The sequence below is a fragment of the Mus musculus genome, chromosome 1, assembly GCF_000001635.26.
Source record: "Mus musculus strain C57BL/6J chromosome 1, GRCm38.p6 C57BL/6J".
In the NCBI taxonomy this organism is placed as follows: domain Eukaryota; kingdom Metazoa; phylum Chordata; class Mammalia; order Rodentia; family Muridae; genus Mus; species Mus musculus.
This window is the reverse complement of record NC_000067.6, coordinates 190577974-190602719: the sequence shown is the minus strand read 5'-3', so window position 1 is coordinate 190602719 and position 24746 is coordinate 190577974. Positions and strand designations below refer to the sequence as shown.

At 45.2% G+C, this 24746-nt stretch overlaps 1 long non-coding RNA gene across 1 annotated transcript; it reads right to left on the bottom strand.

Annotated features, from left to right (window-relative positions):
- Window positions 1-5600: 5600 nt before the first annotated feature.
- Window positions 5601-8432, bottom strand: Gm30932. Its single transcript, XR_373854.2, has 2 exons — window positions 8337-8432; window positions 5601-6095 (listed from the first exon to the last, which is right to left on the bottom strand). It is a non-coding gene; the product is annotated as a predicted gene, 30932 (long non-coding RNA).
- Window positions 8433-24746: the final 16314 nt, after the last annotated feature.

The following is a 24746-nucleotide window of genomic DNA, read 5'->3' as shown; positions in this document are numbered from 1 at the left end:
GGTTGGGAGACCCCCCCCCAGGCTTCCTCTCTGAAGTTGATTTTCCAGATCATTACTGGCCTCCCTGGCCCACAGTTTTCCTAAGATCTCTGACTGCAGGCCTCTGACTAATTTTAGGTCAATGGTTCCCGGATGTGGAGTAGAGGGAGCAACTGTTCCCATCAGTCCACGGGTGGGTGTTAGGTGAATGTCCGCCAATAGCTGGGCTCTCCTTGGCTGGGATCCTGGTCCCAGACAGGGCTGCTCCTAGAGATAGGGAGTAGAAGGGACTGGAGGCTCAGAACTGCCGACACTCCAACCCCTATCTGAGAGTGGTTGTGAGAGGAGACGAGAGGCTGTGCTGTGCTGTGTAGGATGGGACAGTGACAGGGAGATTCATTCCTGAAGACACTGCGCATGCATTTGAAGATGATGGGCTACCCACTCTGTTTTTTCAAAGCCATCAGAAACAGCATCCAGAAGGGTGGTAAAAATGAAGTGCAATTTATCAAGCAGGCTCCAGAGACCTTTCTAGGACACGGCAGGTGTTTCTGTTTGGGTGCAAAAATGTTTAGTTTTGAAATTACTAAACAGCATTGTCTTCTGGGTGATTTTGTCCTTTTGGTAATCTGAGCGGCACATATGTATTTGTGTCTGCAAATTACCTTGGAAAATGCATATTATTTGCTTGTTCTGAAGAGGCTCCTTGGCTCTGTTGTCTAAATAGGAAACTCAGAGCTAATAAAATGAGGCTATTATGGACTCCTGGGCAAATAATAATGGAGACTAATACCCTTAAAAATTCAAAATTTAAAGAAAGATAGTCATTTTGTTAGACATCGGGAGAAAGTACAAAACAAGCCTGTGTGCCTCATTTCTTTCTCCATTCTTCCCCCAGGGACCAGACAAAGCATTTCCCTGAGTTCTGAGGGACAGTGGGAAGAAAGGGCTGGTTGACTGGATGGATAAACAGGGGAGCCTAGTTCATGCCACCTTGGATGAACTCGACACCTTGCACTGTGGGGGATGGTGTGGTGAGCACACAGTGCTATGACTTAGGATCTGCCGTGGGTCCCATTTTACCACCTAGAAACTTGGACTTTGTTTTGTAATCATTTAGTCACCTATCTAGTGCCAATGTCTGGAATCTGACTTTTCTATCATTTATCTCCCCATTCTTTTTCCTTTTTGTGTGTGGACACATATTTGTGCATACACACACACATACACACACTAACACACACACATTCACATACAATATACATTAACACATATACACACACACATGCTCATACACAGTAACACACACATACATACATACATACATGCATAATCACATGCACACTCACACACATGCACACACTCACACACATACATACATTCACACACATATAATATAGTCACACATACACACACTTACACACATATTCACACATACTCACATATACATACATACATACATACGTACATACATGCACATATTCACACAATACATACTTATACACACTCACTTTGGCAAATAGGCCAGGCTTGCTGGCCAGAGTGCCTAGGAATCCTTCAGTCTCTGTTTTGCAAGGGTAAGGAAGGAAGGAAGGGCTTATTTTGCTCACAGCTAAGGGGTATAATCCATCGTGGTGGGTCAGCATGGCTATAAGAACACAAGGCGAGTGGTCACATTGCCTACATTGGAAGCTCAGGTAAATACCAGAGCTCGCTTCCTCTTTCTTATTACGGGATGGCACTGTGCACATTTAGGATAGGCTTTCCTTCCATAGTTAACATAAGCAAGAAAATCCCTCTCAGATTTGTCCAGAGACCTGTCTTTGAGGTGATTATAGATACTGTTGACAACAGAACCATCACACCATGTAACCCTGTGTCTTATTTGAAATTCTTGCAGCTTTGTTAAAGTCTGCTGGCATCTTCTCCTGACCTTGGTTTTAGCTTCTACAAAATAAGCAAGGCAGCCTTTCTCTTTCTGTGAGATCTGACTTGTATTTTCCGTGGGGGAAGTCACAGGTCAGTGCTGGTTTGTCAGAGGAGCTAGGAAGGAGCTCCAGTTGTGCCTCCCCCTGCTCAGGCTCTTCTGGCCCATGAAGATGGGAAAAAGATCTCATGGGCGGTAGCTATCTCTCAGGATCAGATTAATAGTAGCTCTTTCCAGTGCTGGGTTTGCAAGCCCCAGCTGTTTACTTGATCCATGGCCACTGCTGGCTGTCGGTGTTGGGTCTGGTTGTATAGGAAAGAGAGGGAGGCCTGGCTTTTGCCCTCCTATAAGTTTTTCTACTCTGATGAAAAGTCTCTGTTACTTGAGGTCTCCTAAGCTGATCTCATGAAGTTGTACCTTTAGGAGACCCTTTTCCCAAATAGCCCTGAGTTGAGTTGGGTGGCGAGAGTCATTTCTCTGACAATGGCTACCATCCGTATGCTCTGGAGATCTCAACAGCAGGGGTTGAAAGAGAGCATAACACACCTAGCACAGAGGCAGACCCCCTTCCTAGAAACTTCCCTGGCTGGGTTAGCTTGGCCACTTCTACGCGCTCTGAGCAAGTTCCCTTGGCCTTGTGAGAGAGAGGCCAGCAAGTGTCTTCTAGAGCCCTGGGCTTCCTAGTTAATAGTGAATGGGACATCAAACCTGTCCCCACACAGGTAATTTTTACCATCTTAATATTTGCTAAGCTTTCTGATTTATGGCAGACTCAGAGTCATCTCAGGTCACAAAACTGCCCATTAGATGTGCTTCATGAAACACCCGAGCGAACAGTTTAACTCATTTACTTCACTGTCTTTAAATCAATGTAGCTGAAGAACTGTGTCTCCCCTTTATAAATCTTTCTATTTATTTCCAGCTCAGGTTTACAGGAGGGCTCAGCCCGACTCTGTTCTGCCATTTCACGCATGACCGTAGACACCTGACATGAACTGCTCACCACAGCGAGCAAACCCAGATCAAATAGGCTAAGTCAGCCACAGAGAGATTCCATCCGGGCGGCTGGAGGGCTGCACTTTACAGATGACACATCTCGTGCTAGCGGAGATCACCTGGCCCTCATCTCCCTTCAGCTGTTGCCTTTCATATTCATCCGTGCTTGCCTTTTCCATGCTACCAGGCTTGCCTAACAGGAAGTAACCTTATCTAGCAAAGGCTCTCTGGAGAATCATTGCAAGTCGCCCTTGAAAGAGGGTTTTTATTTAGACTTGCATGAAAGAGAGGGCATGGGACAGAGGGAAAATGGACCAAGATGAATCCAGAGTGTCTATCTCCACTCAACTCTGTTCCTCTTCTTTCTCAGGAAAGGCTGTGACCAAGGATGGACACAAAGATGCTGGCATCTCATCTCAGGACAGCGGGGAGAGCCTTGCCCCCAGGTAGGTCTCAGAGGTATGCTAACTTGTGGTGCTGAACTTACTGAGGGGGATGTGGTGGTCCAAATGAGAACGGTCTCTGAGAGCTCATCTAGTTTGAATGTTTGGCTCCCAATTGTTAGAACTACTTGGAAAGGCTTATGAGGCGTGGCCTTGTTGGAGGGGGTGTGTTCTTGGAAGAGGTGTGGCCTTGGAGGTGAGCTTTGAGGCTTCAAAAGCCTGAGCCAGGCCCATTCAGATTTCCTTGCTACTACTTTTGGATAAAGATGTGATCTCTCAGCCATTGCTCCAGAGTCATGCCTGTCAGTCTGCTGCCTTGCTCCCCACCATGAGGGGCATAGACTCACTTCAAAACTGTAAGCTTATTAAACTCTTTCTTCTATAAGTTGCCTTGGTCATGGTGTCTTATCACTACAATAGAAAAGTAGGTAAGACAGGGAACTATGTCTGTCTGTCTCTCCTGTTCCTAAGACAACCACTTTTTAATGTAAGGCCAAGACATTGAGATTGTCATATTTCTATGTTTTAGGTATTTTCAGTTTTGTGTATGGTGTAATTCATAGTTCTTCTTCCTTTTAATTTCAAGGGTATTTGGAAAGTATAAGCATTTAGTTTTCAATTACAAAGTTCAAAAATCTATTTATTCATCTGGGCTTATCATATTGATCTTCAAATCAGTCATATTCTTATTTATCTTTTTATCTATTGATTTCTTCTGAAATGTAAGTGAAAATCTCCTACAATTGTGGCTGTGTTTCTCCATAGACTTTACTTTATAAATCCCTTTGTCTTTTTTAGATGTGTGAATGTCTTATGATGGTTGTGTCTCCCTTATGGACTAGACCTTTATCCGACATAAAATATCCACCTTTATCTTACTTAACCTACAGTTGCAGATGTGTACATATGTTTCTGGTCATTTTTATTTAAAATAATTTATATGAAAATGAAAATCACAAAGGATTAAAAAATACCACCCAAAATTTAAAAATACTAACATTTTTCATACATAATTCAGATTAAAAATATTCATGAATGTATTGATTTATTTTTAATGTGTGGCCACACTTATGTGTGCATGCTATGGCATACATGTGAAGTTCAGAGGAAAACTTAAGAGAAATCAGTTTTTTCCTTCTACCCTGTGGGCTTTGGGGATTGAACTTAAATCGTCAGACTTGGCAGCAAGCCCCTCTACCCACTGAGCCATATTTTCAGAACCAAGTTGTACTTTTAAAAGACCTCTATTTGGATTCACTTAACTCAGTTGATGTGGAATATTCTATCATGAGAGTTTCACACCTCATATGCATGTTCTCTGTGTTGGACATTTGGATTATTTCTGTTTTACCTATAAACAAAGCTTCAGTGTTTCAGTATATTTGTGTGAAGCTCTCTGGTGTGTAAAACTATAGGTGACATTTCAAGTGACAGAACATGCAAGTTTCTTTAGTTATACTAGGATGTAGTTCCACTTCTTTTTAATGTCTTTATGTCAGTTCACACAGATGATCTGTGATATTTGTAACCTTTTATATTTTGGCCAATAATGTTACGCTTCAAATTTTCAATTGTTTTAAGTATAAGGAAAGAAAATGCAAACCTGCTGTTTTCTATTCCTTCATGGGAGCTTGTCATGTAATTTTCCTATGAACTTTTGTTGTCATTCTCCTGACACTGGGTTACAGACAAGCACCATCACAGCACATGTGTGAGGTCAGAGAACAAGCAAGTTCAGAAGTTGGTCCTGATCTCCTCTTCTGTCTGAAACAGTCTCTTGTTTACCATGGCCTCCACCAGGGGAACTGTCCCATGAGCTTACAAGGGCTCTCCTGGCTCTCAGGTCACTGTGGAAATGCTAGTATTACAGACACAGAGTACCATGTGTGGCCTTCTGTGGGGATCAGAACTCAGGTCTCTACGCTTTCGGGCAAATGTCCCAAGACATGTCCCCAGCCCTCCTTCCTGGTGTCAGCGACCTCTGCCTGTCCTTGCCTCTTCTTTTCCCATTGCTGTGAAGTCTTCATTTATGTCTCAATCCTTCCCATGTTTTCACAGTAACTTGTTCATAGAGAAACATAATGGTGGACTTGTGAATATTTATGCCAAAAGTTTCCTTCCTTCCAGGCAACAGCAAGGGTGGTTCACTCCTTGTAGATACACAATTGTTTATCTATGCACCTGTTGTGGAAACTGCGCATGAGTTTTGAACATAATATATAAAAATGCTAGGGACGATTCAGATAAGTCACTGGCAGGGCTTACAGTAAGTTATATTTAACTTTTCAAATGAGCATTGAATTTTGTGTCCCCCAGCATTTTATGAGGACACAGTTTCTTGATGAGCGTCGATAGCTGTGGCTCTTGAGTTGGGGTAATCAGGCCAAGGTAAGACCTCCAGTTAATGGCAGCATAGCACCTTTGGATCTGCCCATTGTGTCTCCAACATGTTGAGAGTGGTTCAGTTCCCATCGTGAGCTCCCTCCCATGATCAGAGCAGCGGAGCTACTGGTTGCAGAGCTCCATACAGACTTTGGCAATGGCTTCTTTCACTTGGTTGCTTGGCAAAGGTGCAGGACCCTCTTAGGTATGCTGATGGCGTGGGCAGCAGTTCTTAAAAGCAGACACAGAAGTAGGCTATCTTCCAGGTGCAGGGGGAATAGGCTAGAGGCAAGCTCCATCCCACCGTCTCATCTCAGGACACACAGGAATCAGAATTATTCGGAGGTGATGTGCAGCCTCTCTTTTAGCTATTTAACAAGATTTTTAAAAAATTGCTTCAGAGAGAAGATTAAGGAAAAAGGTAACAACTTATGAGATAGGTATGTGGCTATCTTCTAGAATTCTACCACAAGCTTCCTATCAGTGACTCATTGTTACAGAACAAATGACTCAACATTGAGCAGATGGGAGCAGTGGGGCTTATGATCTGCTGAGGGTCAGGGACTTTCCTCAGTGCTTCTGTCTCTGTGTCCTTCTTAGAGATTCTAGAAAGGTGGCAGACAGGGCTCAAGGCTTAACTTGGAAGTCCTTCACCAAGCTGCCCACAGACCTCAGCAGATCCATTCTGAGCTCAAACACGTGGTTGTCTGGCAGTCTCAGGGACTGCATCACAGTGGGGCAGTTGATGTCCCCTAACCGAAGTGAGTCAGAGGAAAGCTACCACCTCCCTACAACAGCTGCAGGAGGGACACCTACCTTACATGCTGTTCTCTGTTCACTAGAACTAAATTGGCAACCCAGGCTACATTACAGGGATGAGGATCATGGAGGGGTGGATGCCAGCAGGTGCCATTTGCACACCTGTGATGCTTAGTTGTAGTTCTTAATTTGTCCATGAGGATTGCACACCTGTGATGGTTAGCTGTAATGCTTGTCCATGAGGATTGTCTAGATCATGTCAGCCTGAGGGCATGTCCATGGGGGTCGTCTTGACCACACTCGGCTGGAAGACTCACCCATTTTGGGTAACCCCATTTCCCTAGATTGGGGTCCTGAATTATATAAGAGTAGAGGAAACAGCCAAGTGAGTATTTGTACATTTATTTCTCTTTGCTCTTGACTGTGCATGTGACAGACTGTCTCAAGCCTTTGCCTATCTCTGTGACCTCTCAGCACACTGAATGTGTCACTGAGAATCGTGAGAACAAAATCAGAATATCTTCATTGTTGCTAAGTTCTTGTTTTAGATTTTCTCAGAAGATTCCAAAATCGTGTGTGTAGGAGTGTGTGTGTGTGTGTTAGTCACTACTCCATTGCTGTGGAAAGACACCATGACCAGGGCAACTCTTATAAAGGAAAACATTTACTGGGGGCTGGCTTACTGTTTTAGAAGCTTAATCCATTATCATCATGGCAGTGTGCAGGCAGACATGGAGCTGGAAAAGGAGCTGAAAGTTCTAGATCCTGATCCAGAGAAGGGGTGTGGGGCAGGAGAAGGGAGAGGGGAGAGAAAGCAGAGAGGAGAGCTGAGAGAAGGGAGAGGGGAGAGAGATGAGGAAGGAGAGACTGGGCCTGGCTTGGGCTTTTGATTCCTCGAAACCCACCCTAGTGACACACCTCCTCCAACAAGGCCACACCTCCTAATCATTCCAGAAAGTTCCACTCCTTGACGACTAAGCTGTCACATATATGAGCCTATGTGGGCCATTCTTATTCAAACCACCGCAGAGTGTGTAGGACCTCAGGAAATGCTGTTAGAAAATGTGGAAATGTGAGAGAGTCTGTCAAGGAAATGTTTTCACAACACTTGCTGTGCAGAACAGGGAAAGCAGTCCTGCTGAGGAGTTCTAGGGAACAGTGTGGGACACACCCTCATGTCCCCAGCCAAAGGACAAGAGAACTGTGGCATCTGTCCATCAGCTTTTCCTGTCACCAGTTGAAATTGTCCGCATTACCATTGGCTCTTGTCCTGCCCTTTAGCTTGCTCTGCATGTGTTAAGACTGTATCCCCACCCCCACAGATCTGGAGAGGCAAAGTCTGGGATGCTATAGGTGTCACCCAAACAGTCTCTGATGCCCCTATAAGATGGTAAGGGTCACCTGGCACCATCTTCTTTCCACTCTACCTCCATAGACCAGAGTATCAGCCCCTGTTGCTTCCTAACTCTATTGGGAGAATGCAGGTTGTTGGCAAGGATGTAGGGTCAATGCAGTGAGAGAATCTGACTTGTAAAAGCGCTCGCCATCCACAGACAGAGGCTTTCCTACGGATGTTTACATGACACCCTCAGAGTCAAGGACAGTGAGAGCTAATGGTCTAGAGGCAGAGGAGAGGTTGAAGAAGGCTGTAGCTGAGGTGAATATCTGAGGTAAGTTTTGAATAATAGGTAGAATTTTGCAATAGGGTTTTAATGGGTCATAAAGTAATACAGGAAGCAGCTCAGGGAGAAAAGAATGTGGGTCAGAGGCATCTGCCTTTGTTAAGAGAGTGTGGGCACCCTGAGTGCTTGTCCCACCCTGAGCCTAAAGTGCTATAGTGCCTGATGTACCTGAAGGTCTGCGCCTGTAACGGTCCCAGCCCTGCATCTTGTCTGTAAGGTCATCCCCGGGTTGGTAGTCTGAACATGTGCCTGCTGATCGCTCGCTTCCCCAACAAACACGCACAACCAACACAGTGATGTCAAGTCTTTATGACAAAGATAATCTTTCCATGATCTTTAAAAAGGCAGGTGCATAATAAATATTTTCCTTATGTATTTACTGTTTGTAGGAAGGCTACCCTAATCCATCGTTTATTAAAACAGAACAGGATTTATTAAATTGCTTCAAGTTTATCAAATATGAACAGATCTTTACATAAATTAATTTGCTTGTTAAATATTTGTGAAATTCACTAAGACTCTGGAGCAACTTAAATACCTGAGCCACCCAGCTTAATTGGGCCAATTTTTTTTTAAAGCCTGAAGGACTGACAAGGCTTGGGACAGTCACAAGGATGAAGGCAGTGAGCAAGTCACCAGTGACCAGTGAGTCTGTCAGATAGGCAAGGATAGGTGCTGTGTAAGAACTTCAGGTTGAATGTCTTTGATTTCTGACTGGAAGATACTGGTGAGGGCACAATGGGATCTGCCCAGCATGTGAGATGCAAGAGTGAAGATCAGGGCAGAATGAAGCTGTGGAGTCCTGTCCTCATCTCCATGAGTGCTATGAGTGTTAGAGCCCATGCCATGCTCGAGGCATACCCTAAGATCCCAGAGATACCCTAAGAATCCAGGAAAAGCAAATTCTAGGCCCAGTGCTTGGCATGAGGAATGCTCCTGAGTTGCATTTGTGAGTCCTGACAATATCGATTGTTTATTTAGTGTGTTTGTGCGTTTACACATGTGTTTTGAAATCAGGTCATATACTGAATATGGACTTCAGCTGTGTTCAGAAAATCAAGAAGGCCCTTCTTAGAGTGACTAGCAGATTTCTGACCCCTGCAGAAGGCTTCCCATGGTGAGGAGGTGGAGTCGGGGATTGGATTTGGTGGCTTTGAGGACTATCAATGATTTCGTTCCTTTATTGGCTTTCAAACTTGGCAAACTTTGAAAGAGTGAACTTTACCAAGGAAATAAAAGACACAGTTGAATTCTGGAGTAAGCTGAGTTTCCTGGATACTTCAAATGTATATAGACTTCAAGAAAGATGTGAGCATGGGTCGAATGTGATAGCTCACACCTATAACACCAGCACTTGGGAGGCTGAGTCAGGAGATTCAATTCACAATTGTCTATCACATTAGACTCTGTCTCAACAGAAAAACAAAGGAAAAAAAAACGACTGGGGATGTGGAGACAGTGTTGGGGGCTAAGAACATTTTATTTTCTGTAAAATCGTATCTGAAAAATCAATTCTGCAATAAAGTATTTAAAGTGAACATGTCGTCAATGATTTTCCTTCCTTGGGAGTACCTCTGAGGTTGTCCTCTAAGGCTCTAAGGAGCTCCTTTGTGGGTCTCTGCTTGGCCAATTGTCAGAGATTGAAATTCTCTAGAAAACTTTAGCCCAGACCTGTGTCCTTTAAAGGTGGTGTAGTTGTTGGCAAACTGAACATGCACTAAGGAGCAGATGACATTTGTCCTGCCCCTTCCTCTCCTGGGGTCACTCTTGCTGTTACACTTGGAGTTTGGGAGACTTAGAAATTTCTGCTTTGGAGCTCTTGAGATCCAACAGGGACCTGGAACACATACACACCCAGGGGTTAAAAAGGGTTTTAAAGCGAACTGTTTAGGGGAACAAAAGGGACTAATGGGAGTGGGGAGGGGCAGAGATGGGGGAATACGGGACTGTCCTCATTTGAGAGGAGCCCACTATTGAGTTTGGGAGACATAGAAATGGAAAGTTACACTACAGGTAGGAAATACAGTGTGTAGTGGCAACCCAAGGGATCATGGACTCACAAGGGACTTCATGAAAGAGGTGAGGCATGACTGAGGTCTATGGGGTCACCATCTGTTCAGAAGAACATCCCGTTGACTTAGAATTCTAGAGGATGCCAGTGTGTATTGGTTCAAGGAACCTGGTAGGCACAGACTATTGGGGCTTGCAGGGCAAGGTGAGAATCGAGTGGACACAAAACCAGAGATATCTCCTGTTCTGCAGGAGAGGCAGGCAGAAAGTTGCAGTAAGGAAAGAGCACGCTGTGTTTGTTTTTAGGTAAGAGCTCACAAAACACTGTGAAGGATGGTGTTATGTTAGAACAGACCAGAGCAGGGACCTGGCCCACAAGAAGGGTTCTGTGAGCATACTGGAACTGTGTATGATGGGCCTTGGAATGGGCCCTGGAGAGGGGTGGAGAGGTTTCTGTGAATGCCTCTGTGGTGCGGTTTCTGCTGTTTCTGGAAGAGGTACTTTGATTCCAGTTCCCGTGAGTGTCCCACTCAGGTCCCTTTCCTTCACCTGTAATCCCCTACAGAAGTCGAAGAGGCCTCATATGGCAACACACACAGTGAGGTCCACACAACAATAAAGCTAAAGCAAAGTCCATGTGGGCTCGCAAAGCACATGGGTCCCTTTCCTCTTGACTTGCTTGAAGGGGCTCTTGGATGGATGCTCTCACCTTCCCCCTTGACTCTGCACAGTGAGGTGGGGCCTTGGCTGTCCAGACACCCATTCATGCGCAGTGAGCACGCTCATACATGGGATGATGGTTCTGCTTCTGCTTCCACTGCCGTGGGTGAACCTGCCAGCATGCTTTGGGTGCCTAGCAGTCATCAGAAGGAGGGAGCATGTGTGAACTTGGCCTCCAGGACAAGGCCGGCGTTTAACCTCTGCCACATTAAGGGGCATCAGGGTAAGCTTGATGGTGCTGTTGAAGGATTATGAGAGGGGACTGGGTGCTCTCAAGCGTGTCTGCAAGTTTGCTGTAAGTGGACTGTAGAAGGGGGTTGTAGGCCTGCCTTTGTCCTTTTGGGTGGAGAGGGCTTTCTTGAGTAACTTAGATTTCATCTGCCTTCGGTCCTGGGCACACATCTCCACCTCTCTGTGGTGTGATGGGTGCAGAAACTCAGTTGAGCTTGGTCCCGGGCACAGCTGGATTCAGAAGCTGCTGTCCCATGAGGAAGAACCAAGATGAGTCTTCCCCATTGACTACACCCAATGTTCACACCCCTACCCCACTGGCTTCAGTATGAAGACAGCTGCTAAATGCTACTTGTGTCTGGAACAAACTGTATGTCTTAAATTGGAGGAGGGTGGTTAACCCATTATTAGCAGCTGACATCTGAAGTGGATGAACAGGCTGCAGAAGCCAAGACCAAGTAGGGCTGGCATGGGACACCTGAGCCAGGGGCAGGGACTTGCCTGGAAGGAAGGTAGCTCATTGGAGACTCAGAGATGGTAACAGGTACATGTTAGGTGAACAGAGGACAGATGGATCCAAAATGATCTGTCTGCTGAATTTCGCTGTGACTCAGTGGCTTCGATTCCTAGCATGCTATCGGCTTTGGGCCTATCTGCTATTTCCCCCTGCATAATGGCTGCCTGTTTGGGTTGGGTTGTAACCCAAGAGTCACCATGGTTATCATCTGGGAGAGCTCAAAATGACACATGAAAAGTGCTTTGTCTCGTGTCCTTGACATAACCAACCATCTACCAGCAGTGAGCTCTGTGGTGTCAACCTTCTTGTTTGTTCAGAATCTTAATGGTGGGCCAGTCAGGCATAGGTGAATAAAATGCTACTTCCCCACAGTTTATGTCAAAGTGGGTCTTGGTGTGAAGGATTCTCCACGCTCTTTCCCTCCCTACAAAGAAGATGAGTGTTTTGCTCACCTGTCATGACTTTACAAGCTGCCGAGTAGCACTTGTTGAGTTTGATGCTACATAACAGGCTTTACCACTGACGGAGAAATGTCCCTTTTTATGCTCTGATGTTTCTGTGTCTGCTGCCTCTCCTGCCTGTAACCCCTCTCTCCCTGAACAATTCCTGAAAACATTTGTCCCCTTTTACTTTTTCCTAGAACACATATGTCCTTGAGTGTGGTATGGCTTTCTCTCCTGGAACCCTTTCCATGTCTAGTTCTTTCTTAGTCAATGGTATGATTCATTGGAGCCTGTGTGGGAAGTGGGCAGAGCAATACTCATTGTGCATATGTACATGATGGGGTGCTGGTAGAGACAAAGGCAATGATGTTTGTTGTGACTAGGGATGGAGAGGCTCTAACAACACAAAAGAGACCATTTGTAGTCTCAGCCAGGTCCTGTACAAGACAATCTAGGTCAACAAGTCACAATTAAGGGAGTTCAGAAATGAAGTTGGGGTTGCTGATTTTAGTTGTAGGACTTTTCAGTTGTGTGACATTTATGAGTTTAGGTTCTCTCCTTGTTTAAAGATTTAGTTTTTCTTCATGTGTCTGTGTGAGCTGTGTGTAGGTGTGTGGGGATCCTGGTGGAGGTAGAGCCCTTGGTGCTAGAGTTACAGGCAATCATGATATGGGTACTAGGAACTCAATGTGGATCCTTTGTAAATCAGCCAACTGTTTACTATAGAATCCCAGGGAGGGGAGGGGCTTGGAGATGACCTGACCTCACTCCATGAGGGAGTGTTAATAGGCACAGCCTCATAAAACTCTTCTGTGAGTGATCACAGGTGCTCTGACTCAAAATGGCTAAAGACGTGTTCAGCCTGGAACAGACAGCTATACAGCACTCTGACGTGAAGCTTACCCAAGACTAAGTGGGAGGCAGGCAGCCAAGTGCCTGGATTTAAAGTACAGCCACACTAATGATAAAGATATCTGCATAGGAAAGAGGGACCTAACCTTGGCTACCTGTAGTCATGGAAACCAGTAGAAGGCACTTGATAGTCACCAAGGTTCAGGTTAACCCTGTGATGTTAATCTTAGGTGTGAACTTGATTGGTCTGGAATCAAGGGAGAGATGGACCTCTGGGCAGGTCTGTGAAGTTATTCCAGGATGAATTAACTGAGGAGGGAAAGCCCTCTCCATGAGTGGGCAGCGCTTCCAGTAGCAGCCTCATAGAAGGAGACCCACGGGAGGCATAAGTCTGTCTCTCCTGGATCACCGTTATTCCTGAGTGCTCAATGAATCTACTTCTTTGCTGTACTCGCTGACACGCTTTGCTGGCACCAGAAACCAGCCTACTACAGCCTCCCAGAATAGACCCAAGACCAGCAGATCTCCAGGAATCTTCCTGAGCTTCAGCACCAGGTTGGGACCACTGAGACATCCAACCTCATGTAGCTTCTCAGCCTCTCTAAGGTTCACCCTCATTGGATTACCTAGTCCCTGCTGTGTACAGCACTCCAATAGATCCTGCCGTATAGCCTCACAGTATATATTCATCCTATTATTTTGTTCTCTAGAGAATCTACCTAATATAGAACCTGTACACTAGCTACTAGGGGAGCTGGTGTAGGCTCTCCACCACTGTCTTCTTACAGCATGGGTGGGAAAAGAATGAGGAGCTGTAGAGTCACACACTGTATTGAACACCTTACAAATGAAATGCCTTAGAGAGAAAGGTGTGTTTCAAAGGGATGAATGTTCAGAAACCTTCCTTTATTCTAGTTTAGGGGCTTAAAGAGGCACTCTGTAATTTTATAGGCGAGTGTTGTCCTGGACCAGCAGAGCCCTCTTGGAATGTTCTAGGAAGTAAAATCAGAGATCTGGTAGTCAGACTCAGGAATGTCTGTTAAACCTTGAGACACACTGTGGGAGGTGATGTGGTCTTAAAGGACACACAGGCTAACAGAGGAAATGGTGCTGTGTTGAAGAATTCTCATGTCAGCCTTCCCATGCCCAGCTGCAGAAATCACTGGAACATAGTTGTCACACACATGCAGAGCAAGACTAATGCAAAATAGTACTACATATCATTTTCCCAATTACTTTATTTTAAATTTATTTTTCAGCACGGGGCTGTGGGTGCACACGAGTGCTGGTGCCGGGGAGGGGGTGAGCCAAGAGCCTTTGCTCTCCCTGGAGCCAGACATCCAGGTTGTTTTGAGCCACTGAACATGGGTGCTGGGAACCAATGCAAAGGTTCTCTGAAAGATCATTCTCGACCACTGAGCCGTCTCCCCAGCCCCTAAGTTGTTCATTAGTACATACTCATTATACATATGTAACAGTATTGTGATGCTCCACACATGTGCACACGATGTTTGGGTCATTCTTACCTCTTCGTCTCTCTTTCCTCCCCCTCCTTTCTCACCAATCCAACCTCTTCCCAGACACTCCTCACTTTGTTTGTTCTTGTGACTCCATGGATTTGACTATGGTTGCTTATGGCACCGTGGGTACCTTACCAATGGCTGTACCATGGGAGAACACATCCTTACCTTCCTCACCAACCATTACCTGACAATGAGTCCCCATGGAGAGGTTGAATGTTGGTAGCCAAATCTTGTGTGGGATCCCTTTGCAGACATTCATGGCTGTTGTGCATTGATTCCCGCACCAGCCATGACATGCTCAGAAGGCTATATTCCTCCAGCTCTTACGTTATCTATTTCTGGTTCATCTTCTGCAATGCTCCCTGAGGGACACTGCTGCTATTGTCTTGTTTGAAGAAATGGACGTGTTGGGCCCATCAAACTGCCTTCTGAACATTTATGTTAGGTCCATAGATTCACACTGCTCTCAGCTTTAGTCAGAGAAGCTCCTTTGTGTAGAAGCCGATGGTTACTGTAAAGACGCATAACTGGTCAAGGAGCTGAGAAGACATGACTGCTGAGTGCTTACTTGTAAACTGGACATCTATGCCACCTTCTCCAAGAGCAATAGCAACAGCCTACACTGCTCTGGGGCCTCAAAGTTGGCATGTCTTTTGACAAACTCTAGGGGAAGGGAGGGCTCATTTTTCTTTGAGCATTAATATGGCCTGTTAACTACAGGTGAAGTATGAAAGACTCAGGTACCAGGAGTCCAACATAACAGAACTTATTTGGTGCAATGAAAGCGGCAACAGATAAAAAAACATGTTGACTTAAATTCTTTTATCATTAAAAATTAATGAAAATAGGGGCTCCAGAGATGTCTCAGATGCTATGAGCATTTACTTTTCTGGAGGACCCGAGTTTGATTCCCAGAACTTACATGGCAACTCAATTGTCTGTAACTGCATTCAGTTTCAGGGATCCCACTCCTTCTTCTCACCTAGCTAGGCATCAGGCATGGGAGTGGTGCACAGATATGCATGCAGGCAAAAAGGCTATACACATCAGATAAAATAATCATAATCATAATAATAATTTTTTACAAAAATAATGAAAATAAGTAGGTTGTATTGCAGCTAAAAAAATGGAAATAAGAGCTAAAAGATCCTCAGAAAAAACAGGTTGAGGTAACTCTAAAAGGTAAATGTAGGATTTAATAAATTCTTCAACAGTAAAACACAGTGTAATTAGTAAGCAGAGCCATGATCTAGGGTTCGAGCTCCCTTCCCTATACTTTCTGTTTAAGCTTATACTAAAAATCTCTTCAAGGTCTCGAGGACTGATCGGCTTGATGGCATCTCTTATTTATCACGCGTCTCCTGTCTGCGTTGCATCTGAAATGGCTGCTCTCTAGATCTAGATCGCTGGCACAACTCTTCTGGGGTATCTTGAGGCTTTCACTCTCCTGAGCTACCTTCCTGTCTCGCTGGAGCAGATCCTCCTGTAATTTCCTAACATTTAATATGAGAGGGACGCTCCCAGAACTGTAGCACATCTGAGATGGCACATGCGCCTGATATCATTGGTAGTGAGCATAGCTTCCTTTAGGACTTGGAACGACATCCTCTCCTGCATCTTCTGTCATGGGTGTTACTCTTGGGGAGTTTGAGGACAGTTCTGTTTTTGTTGGCATTTTTTTCCCTCAGTGAAAACTTCTAGGACCGTTTACTAACTCTTTGTAGATCTAAAAGTTCACATTAATAGTCCTATTATCATTCATTTCCCATTAACGCTCCTTTTCAGAATGGCTGTTCCCATAATAGATGCAGCAACCACAAACGTTTGTTCCTCGGTGCTGAGATACCCTCCCTATTTCTACTCTCTGAGACTCGGCTTGTTAACACGGCTGACAGATTTACATTTGTTTCTCCTGTTGCCTTATATCCTTTTATATTTAAATGATTTTAAATGAGTCCATTGAGTTTACCTTTCAAAATTGTTTCCCATTTTACATGGTGTGTGTGTGCATGTGTGTGTGTGTGTGTGTGTGTGTGTGTGTGTGTGTATCTGTTCAGTTCCCAGAATTCCCTCCTGTCTTCTATTGTGAAGCTGCATCTCATTTTAGGATTATGGTTGTCTTTCTCCAAGTCCTCTATGGTTGTCCGTCTGTCCATGGTGCCAGGCAGTGGAAGTCCTGACTGCCGTCTGACGACCGTCTCTGGGTATTTGCAGAAGGTGTGGCACCTGTCAAGCTCCTTTTTCAGGTCAGCAGCTCAAAGCTCAGCCTCCAAGCTGCCCCCTAAGTGCCCAGATGTTTTTCATCAGCTGTCACTTCTTCTGGGCTTATTGATGCATTCTCAGTGTTTAAGAACTGGGATAGAACATCTGGGTTGTTAATGGAGACTGGGGATGGGCCGGTCACCACAGAGAGGCCAGGGGTGTCTTCTGCTCTTGTCTCTGGCATCTCAGTCTTTTCCAGCCACACAGTTGGCTTCTTCCTGGGTCCCAGGCCTCTCTGTGTAATCTGGTTTTCCCCCTGTGTCCCAGCCTTCCCAGGCACTGGCTCGAGCCGTCCTTTCTCTTTTCCAGGTGAGGGTGCTGCCTGCCCTTCCGTGCAGAGTATATCCTGCTTCTTCTTCTCTGGTCCTTCCCTCGAATTCTTCTGTTGTGTTTGTTTATAATGTAGTGCTATTTGCTGTCATTTCAGATACTTTATACCACCTCTTATGTGATAATAAACATTCTCTGTGATGTATAGGTTTTCTAAATTGATTTTCTGAGTTGGCATACAGAGTAATGGATTCTGTGATGGCGCTTTCTGTCCTGTCCCTATGTGTCTCCTTTCCCACGTCCCTCCTCATCCCCACGCCCTCCTGCTGGCCTCATCCTCCCTCCTAAAGCTCCCTTCCTCTCTTTATTTCACAAATATCCTAATATTCTTTAGCTTCAGGTACTTCATAAATTAGTAGAAATATATGTAATGGTACAGCCACCAAGGGCCCCACAGGTCACCTTCAAGGTTTGAAGTCTGGCCCCCGGGTGGCATCAATAGAAGCTATCTTTAGTGTTCTTCATCACTGCCTGGCTTAGCCTGTGAGTGGGGCTTCTTGCCCCTCTTCCCTCACTGAACAACGCTCATTTCACTTACCACACTCACCTTCTGGGGTTGTGCTCTGTGTTGCATGTGTGCTCTGAGTTCCATCCAATTCGGAACCAATTGGGCTTTAGTCATAGCCTTTCCCTTTCACAAAACAGAGCCACATAGTCACCATTGGCCAGGGATTGGTGGTGCCTGAGGGTGCTTGTGAGCCAAAGCCAAGTGTCTGCTGCTCTAGAGACAGCTGGTCTATAGGCAAGACCCATGCCTGTCCTTGCCTGCTATGGGACCAGTCTCAGGTACAACATACTTAAAAATGAAAACAGTGTGGATACTTTGGTCCTTCTTACAAGGGGGAACAAAATACCCATGGGAGGAGATACAGAGATAAAGTGTGGAGCAGAGACAGAAGGAAAGGCCACCCAGAGACTGCCCCACCTGGGGATCCATCCCACATACGGTTACCAAACCCAGGCACTATTGTAGATGCCAAGAAGTGCTTGCTGACAGGAGCCTAATATAGCTGTCTCCTGAGGGGCTTTTCCAGAGCCTGACAAATACACAGATGGATGCTCTCAGCCAGCCATTGGACTGAGTGCAGGGTCCCCAATGGAAGAGCTAGAGAAAGGACCCAAAGAGCTGAAGGGGTTTGCAGCACCATAGGAGGAACAACAATATGAACTAACCAGTACCCTCAGAGCTCCCAAGAACTTAACCACCAACCAAAGAGTACACGTGGAGGGATCCATGGCTCCAGCTGCATATGTAACAGAGGATGACTTTGTTGGACATCAATGAGAGGAGAGGCCCTTGGTCCTGTGGAGGCTTGATGTCCCAGTGTAGGGGACTGCCAGGACAGGGAAGTAGGAGTAGGTGGGTTGGTGAGCAGGGGTGGGGGTGGGGGATGGGAGGATAAGGGCTTTCTGGAGGGGAAACCAGGAAATGAGCTAACATTTGAAATGTAAATAAAGAAAATATATAATTAAAAAATAGCTCAAAAAAAAAAAAAAACAAAGAGAGACAGTTACAGTGTTTTATGGGGCTGTTGTGAAGGTAAATGGTATATCTTGTATAATGGAGGAAAACACTGTTGGCATGTCATGAATGGTCAACAGCCATACCTTATATGGTCATATCCTATATACCAACCATACCCTCTATGCCAGCAGGACAGTGCACTGGCAGCCAAGTGCTAAGCAGTCTGAGGAAACCCTGAGCCAAAGGCTCAGTCGAGGTTAGAACTCAGAGCTGGTGCCACAGCCCATGCTCTTGACCTCTGGATCCTTTGCTACTGTTTCGCCTTCCCCTTCCAGCAGTTCCTCCCTCTGTGCACTGAGCCTGTCCAGATACTTCAGCCTCTGCTGGCCTCTGCTTCTCTTTCTTGCAGCTTTTGCCCTTGGCTTCACTGGAGTAAGTGTAGGGGGAGGCTATCTCCTAGGTCAGGCCGTTCCATAGGCTGTTGGTGCTTGTCCTTGGTCATGTGATCTCTTCTCTATTCCCTGGAGCTAGAGGGGGACTGAGAATTACCACTGCACCAGTGGCTATGGCCAGGGACCGTGACTGGCAGGCACCATCTCGTCCAGCAAGGCATTGAAGACCAACAGTAGATCTCTAGTCCACTCCAGGCTTTGAATGGATAAGTGGGAGGTGAAGGAAGTGGATCTCACATGTGGAGGATGCCGGGCGTGTGTCTTTGAAGTCTCAAGCTGTCGTTGTAAGGAAAACTGAATTTGAGCAGCTGTTCCTGCTGGATGCACCCACTCATTGCAGAAGCCTTTCTTTTCCTCACCGTTGGTGGAAGTTGCAGTGAGTGTACTAATTAGCTAGGTTGGGTCCCAGAAAGGCATTAAATGGCAACTAGTTTTGGTTCTTTCCACCATCCCTCCCAGTCACTCACTCAACATTATCTGGAGGTCTAACTCAACAGGTCTAACAGGAGGCACAAATGGCCCTGCCACTCTGTCCTGTTCGTGTGTGTGTGTGTGTGTGTGTGTGTGTGTGTGTGTGTGTGTGTTGGGAGGGTGAGGTGATTCACCAAAAAAGGGACCAGAAAATAAACACGTGCTTTTACCCAGCTCAGGCCAGGAGAGATGGAGCAGGGGTGGGGACAAAGAGAGACAGGAAAAGAGAGAGACAGAGAAGAGGAGGGGAGGGGGAGAGAGAGGGAAACAGAGACAGACACGGAGACAGAGACAAAGAGACAAAGAGTGAGAAAGGTAGAAGGGGGTAAGAGGGAGACAGGAAAAGGGAAAGAGAGATATCTGGTAACCATCACTGGCCGTCCATATGATGCTTTGTAACTGGAGTACAAACTGTTTTTGGTGCTGTGACTCAGCAGTTTTGTGGCTTTGATCAGTCCCTAGTATTTAAGGTGGTGTAATAATTTAATTCCTGGGGGGATTTTCTGAGAATCATTGATAACAGATCTCTGGCCTGGTGCTGGGTGGTTACTTCTAGGTAACGCTTTCCCCGGAGTAGTCAGGGCAATCCATCTGGCCGCACTGGCTTTTACTTTATTCTCATTAAGCAACTTTCCGACAGGTCCTTTTCTTCCTCAGGGCGGTCGCTGCAGACAGAGTGCTATGAATGGCCAGTGTGATTTCTCCATAACCGGATCTGCTGTGGTAAATGGACGAATCAACGCACCTATCACCACTTGGGCTGGTGAGTTAAGCCCTGCCAAGTTGGCCGTATGAATAAGAGCCTTAAGTAAGAACCAGGTGCCATCTCTTCCTAGGATGCTCAGCTCTGAGGACTATAGCAGTGTGAATGTAACTCCTGCTGGGTACTCCCTATCCTGCCAACTTGCATGGCCTTCTGGGCACTGATGTGGTCAGAAAAGGTCATGTGGTGTTGGTGTGGGGTGGGCTGTTGAAACAGAGAGGCCGGCCCCTGGAGCTCCACGTTTGAGCTCTTATAGGCTTAGACCAAATAGGAGGTAAAACTGTCCTGAGCTAAGGTGGATTGATGGGTTCAGAGGACCTGAGAATGTGTGACAGCTAGGATTATTACTTTATAATTCCAGAGATGCTCCAGGCCCACTCTCCTGTTTTTCACCCATGAACCAGTAGCCCTGTTGATGCGTTCTGTCTGGGTAAGGAAGTACCTGGGTCCCATCCATCACCCTACTGGACATAATGCAGGATGTGCCTCCCCAGTGCCTCTTTTATAGCTTTCTAGTGCTTTGCTAAAGCCCACTATACAACAGTGGTCTCAAGTGTGCCCAGGCATGGCTTGAGCAGGGCAATGCACCCGGTGTGTATTCATCAACTTTAATAGACCCCAATGTTTGAAACAATGCCTTAAATTTTTTTTTCTTTTAGCGCCTGCACAGAAGGGTGGCATTGTATGGCAAATGGAAGAGTTACTACAATGCCTGTGAATCAGAGCCCTAAAGTACGTTTCAATTACCCTTCTATTATCCAGCTGGTATTTAAGCGTGTTTATTATTCAAATCAGCAGTGAATGTACTGCTGTTGTGTAAACAACTGTCAATTGCTGAAACAATGATTAGGAGGCTCTGTCCCTTTCAGGTGTACTTAGCGGTACTTACACCCCAGCCACTTCTATTTAAACATCATGTAAACACAATGCCTGAGCGACTACTTTCACTCCTGCTCCGGCTCCGCATGCCAATTCTATTACATTAAGAGGGAAATCTATTAAATTTTTCATTTATACACATCCGAACACTGTTCTTACCCATTGTGTCATTAAGGCTCAGATTAATAGAATAGATATGCTGAGAGATACGGGGTGCATTGAAAAAGCCTGTTCAGAAATAAAAGCCAATTTCTCACCATTATTTGGGGGTGTTGGAAAGCTTTCATGCAAACAATGCAAAGAAAATTATTTTCTGAATAAAAAGCATGACACAGAGAAAAGAAAAAGTTGGCCCCCAGAAAGAACAATCTTGAACCCTTATTAGCTCCATTACTGATTCAGGGCAGAAAAAAAAAAGGGGGCGGGTGGGGGTAGCTAGAAAATAGGACATTTGTAAAATGATCGTGGATTTCTTTTGAAGGTTCTTTGCTGCTCCAGGAAGGTATGTGTACATGCATGTGTATGAAGCAATATGTGTACACCCGTGTGTGCATATTATGTGTCTATGATTGTATATAAGTATACATGTATATGCATGCATGTATGTACCTATGTGTGTGCATGTGTATGTGCATGTGTGTGCATGTGTGTGTACTTCAGTTGTGAGTTGTGGTTTGTGAGTTGCTAGGCAGAGTCTGGGCTTGCCACTAGGCCGTGCTCCCAATGAGTTTTGGCTCTTTTCCTAAGTACCAGTTCTCACATGCAACAAGCAGATGTGTTTCCAGGTCCCAGGCTGTGTAAAGGTGAGGACTATTGATTCAGCCATGATGTCACTGCCAGGGATTTGTGCATTTCTCAGGTATGTTTTCAGGGTTCAATAAGTTTATTTTTGATTGATTTCAGCTATTAACATACAAATAATATCTGTGGTGTCTACTTTTATCTGGTAACAAAAGGATGTCACAGGGCTTGGTTGGAGATTGAAAACACAAACTTAGCCAGGTCACAGATGGAGGCTTGAGTTGTCCCCACATCTGGGATTCAACCAATGGTGGATCCCAAGTAGCTTTCTAGGTTGTAAGGAACTCAACTCATGTTCTCTCTGTCTCCTCTCGCCATTCCCAGAACAACAGAGTCCAGGGTTGACCTTGTATATAAATGACCCACAGAAGGCTTAATATGTAGGAGTGTGTGTGAGAGAGTGTGCCTAGAGTAAATGGAGACCCTGTGCCTTCCTGAATAGCCTTGCATTTAGAATCTGCAAGGTATCATGGAACCCGACCCCTAGGATATCCTACAGGATATCCTACCCTTAGTATGTCCCCAGAGAATAGGGAACTGAAGACTATACTTGGCCATACCTCCCAAGTGAACAGCAGAGTCCTGTAACCTCCTGCTGGAGAGGATGTAACTATCATAGAAAACACTGCCTCTAAACAGCTTCGAAATAAAGCATGTCCTTGGTTCTGTAAGATCTCCTCTCTCCAGGGTTACTATATAATTTACGGTACAACTTGGGACATATTGAGAGGTGGGTATATTTAAGAATTATGCCACCTGACTAGTAAGATGGCTCAGTAGATAAAGGTACTGGATAACCTAAGCTCAGTCCTCTGGATTCTTATGGTAGAAGAGAGAAATGACAAGTTGTCCTCTACAAGTTGTCTTCTGATATCAATATATGCTGTGTCGTGTTCCATCTTATGTAAAGCAGTTAAAAAAGAATGATGTTAGGATATTAGATATGTCCTGCCCTACCTTGGCAAGCATATACATCAGCTCATACTAGAATCAGGTCCTATGGCTAAAGACTGAGTCTAGCTAGGGCTGAAAGCAACAAAAGATTGGAAAGCAGTGACATGGGGTCTGTGCCTTTCTGTGGAAGTTGCTCATTGCTTCATCTCTAAAGAAGGATAACTGATCTTTTTTTCATCCTGTTTGTGAAAGTAGAACCCCTCAAAGGCAAGTGAACTCAACAGTCAGAAAACACAGTGGGTGGAAATCAAACTTTACATATTAGACAAAAATGAATGGCTCACTTGTCAAGGTAATTATTCTATAATGCAAAGGTTGACCAGATTCCTAGCCAGAAACCTGTGTGTGTGACTTCGTTCATTGATGCCTTAACTAGGGATATTTGTTGTTCAACTGTGAAGCCTGTATAGTTCACACAACTCTAGTTTCTAAGAAGAGACCCAGGCTGCGAGCAGAATCAAATAATGACATTTGGTAGCTACCCTTGTGACTTCAACCCAGTGAGTGCTAGATCTTAGGTATTAAATGGTAAGCAGTGGGAGCCAGAGAGTTGGCTCAGCGGGTAAGAGTGCTTGCTGCACAAAGATGAAGACCTGAGCTTAACTCCCCAGCACCCACATAAAAGTTAGAGTTAGTACCTGTAACCTCAGTCCTGTCTCCTGCAGATAAAAGGACTGTTGGGGCTTGGAAGATGCTAGCTTAGTCAGCTCCATGTTCAGTGAGAAACCCTGTTTCAAGGGAATAAGGTGGAGAGAGTCATAGACAACCTCTTCTGGCCTTCATAAACACATATGCACACATGTCTGCACACATACCACAAACATATTCACACACACACACACAAGTGGCAGTCATCACTCAAGCATTACACATTTTTATACTAGCACATGAAAACCATTTCCGTCTTTTACATAATCAGTGCTGTACAGACATCCCAGCGCCTCTGGCACTGTTTTTTGTTTCTGGCTGTCGATGCCTCTCTTTCATGGGATTTACTAGTAAATTTGTTGTATTACACACACATCAAGCAGCAGGACAGCTAGTCTCATTTCTATCTGGACAGAGCGAGCGATTCTGTTGTCTCTTGGGTTGTCTGTCTCCTAGGAGCTTTTTTGGGTCCCTAGTTATAATGGGCACTGGCACATGTACTGACTGGTATTCAAGGACTCTCAGTCCACCTCTTGTGCAAGGTGGCCATGGCACTTGCTTCTCATTTGCAGACTCTCTTGTCTTCTGAATGTTGTGTGCTCCCTGCTTCTGTCTGCGAACCTGTCATTCCCCTGCATTCTCCTCTGGTAATCCCTAGTGCCAGTTGCCAGATCCTGGCTTCTTAGAGCACACCCTTTGTGTCCCCAGATACCTGAGTGCTTTTACCTACAAGCTAGATGTACCTTTGCCTTTGTCACATGAGCTCATTGGGTGGTAGTAAGTGCCCTGGAGTGTGATTTATTATTGATGGAAAAATCTATAGACTTTCTGTAAATGTCTGTGCCACCTTGCTATGATACTTCAGGCTGTGTGTGTGTGTATGCATATATGTATATGTAATATATGTCACATATATTGTATATATATTGCATATTATTTCTGTGGTTGGTTAAATGGTCTATCTTGGTTAGTTTTTCATCAACTTGACATGAGTTAGAATCACTTGAGAAGAGAGAAACTTAACTGAGAAAATGTCTCTCTATACTGGTCTGTGGACAAGCCTGGGGGCATTTTCTTAATTAGTGATTGATGTGGGAGGGCTCAACCTTCAATGGGCAGTGTAACCCCTAGGTGGGTGGTTCTGAGTGTTTTAAGAACACTGGCTGAGCAAGCCATGGTGAACAAGCCAGTAAGCAACACGCCGCCATGCCTCTACCTCAGTTCCTGCCCTGCCTGAGTTCTTGCCTTGGCTTCCTT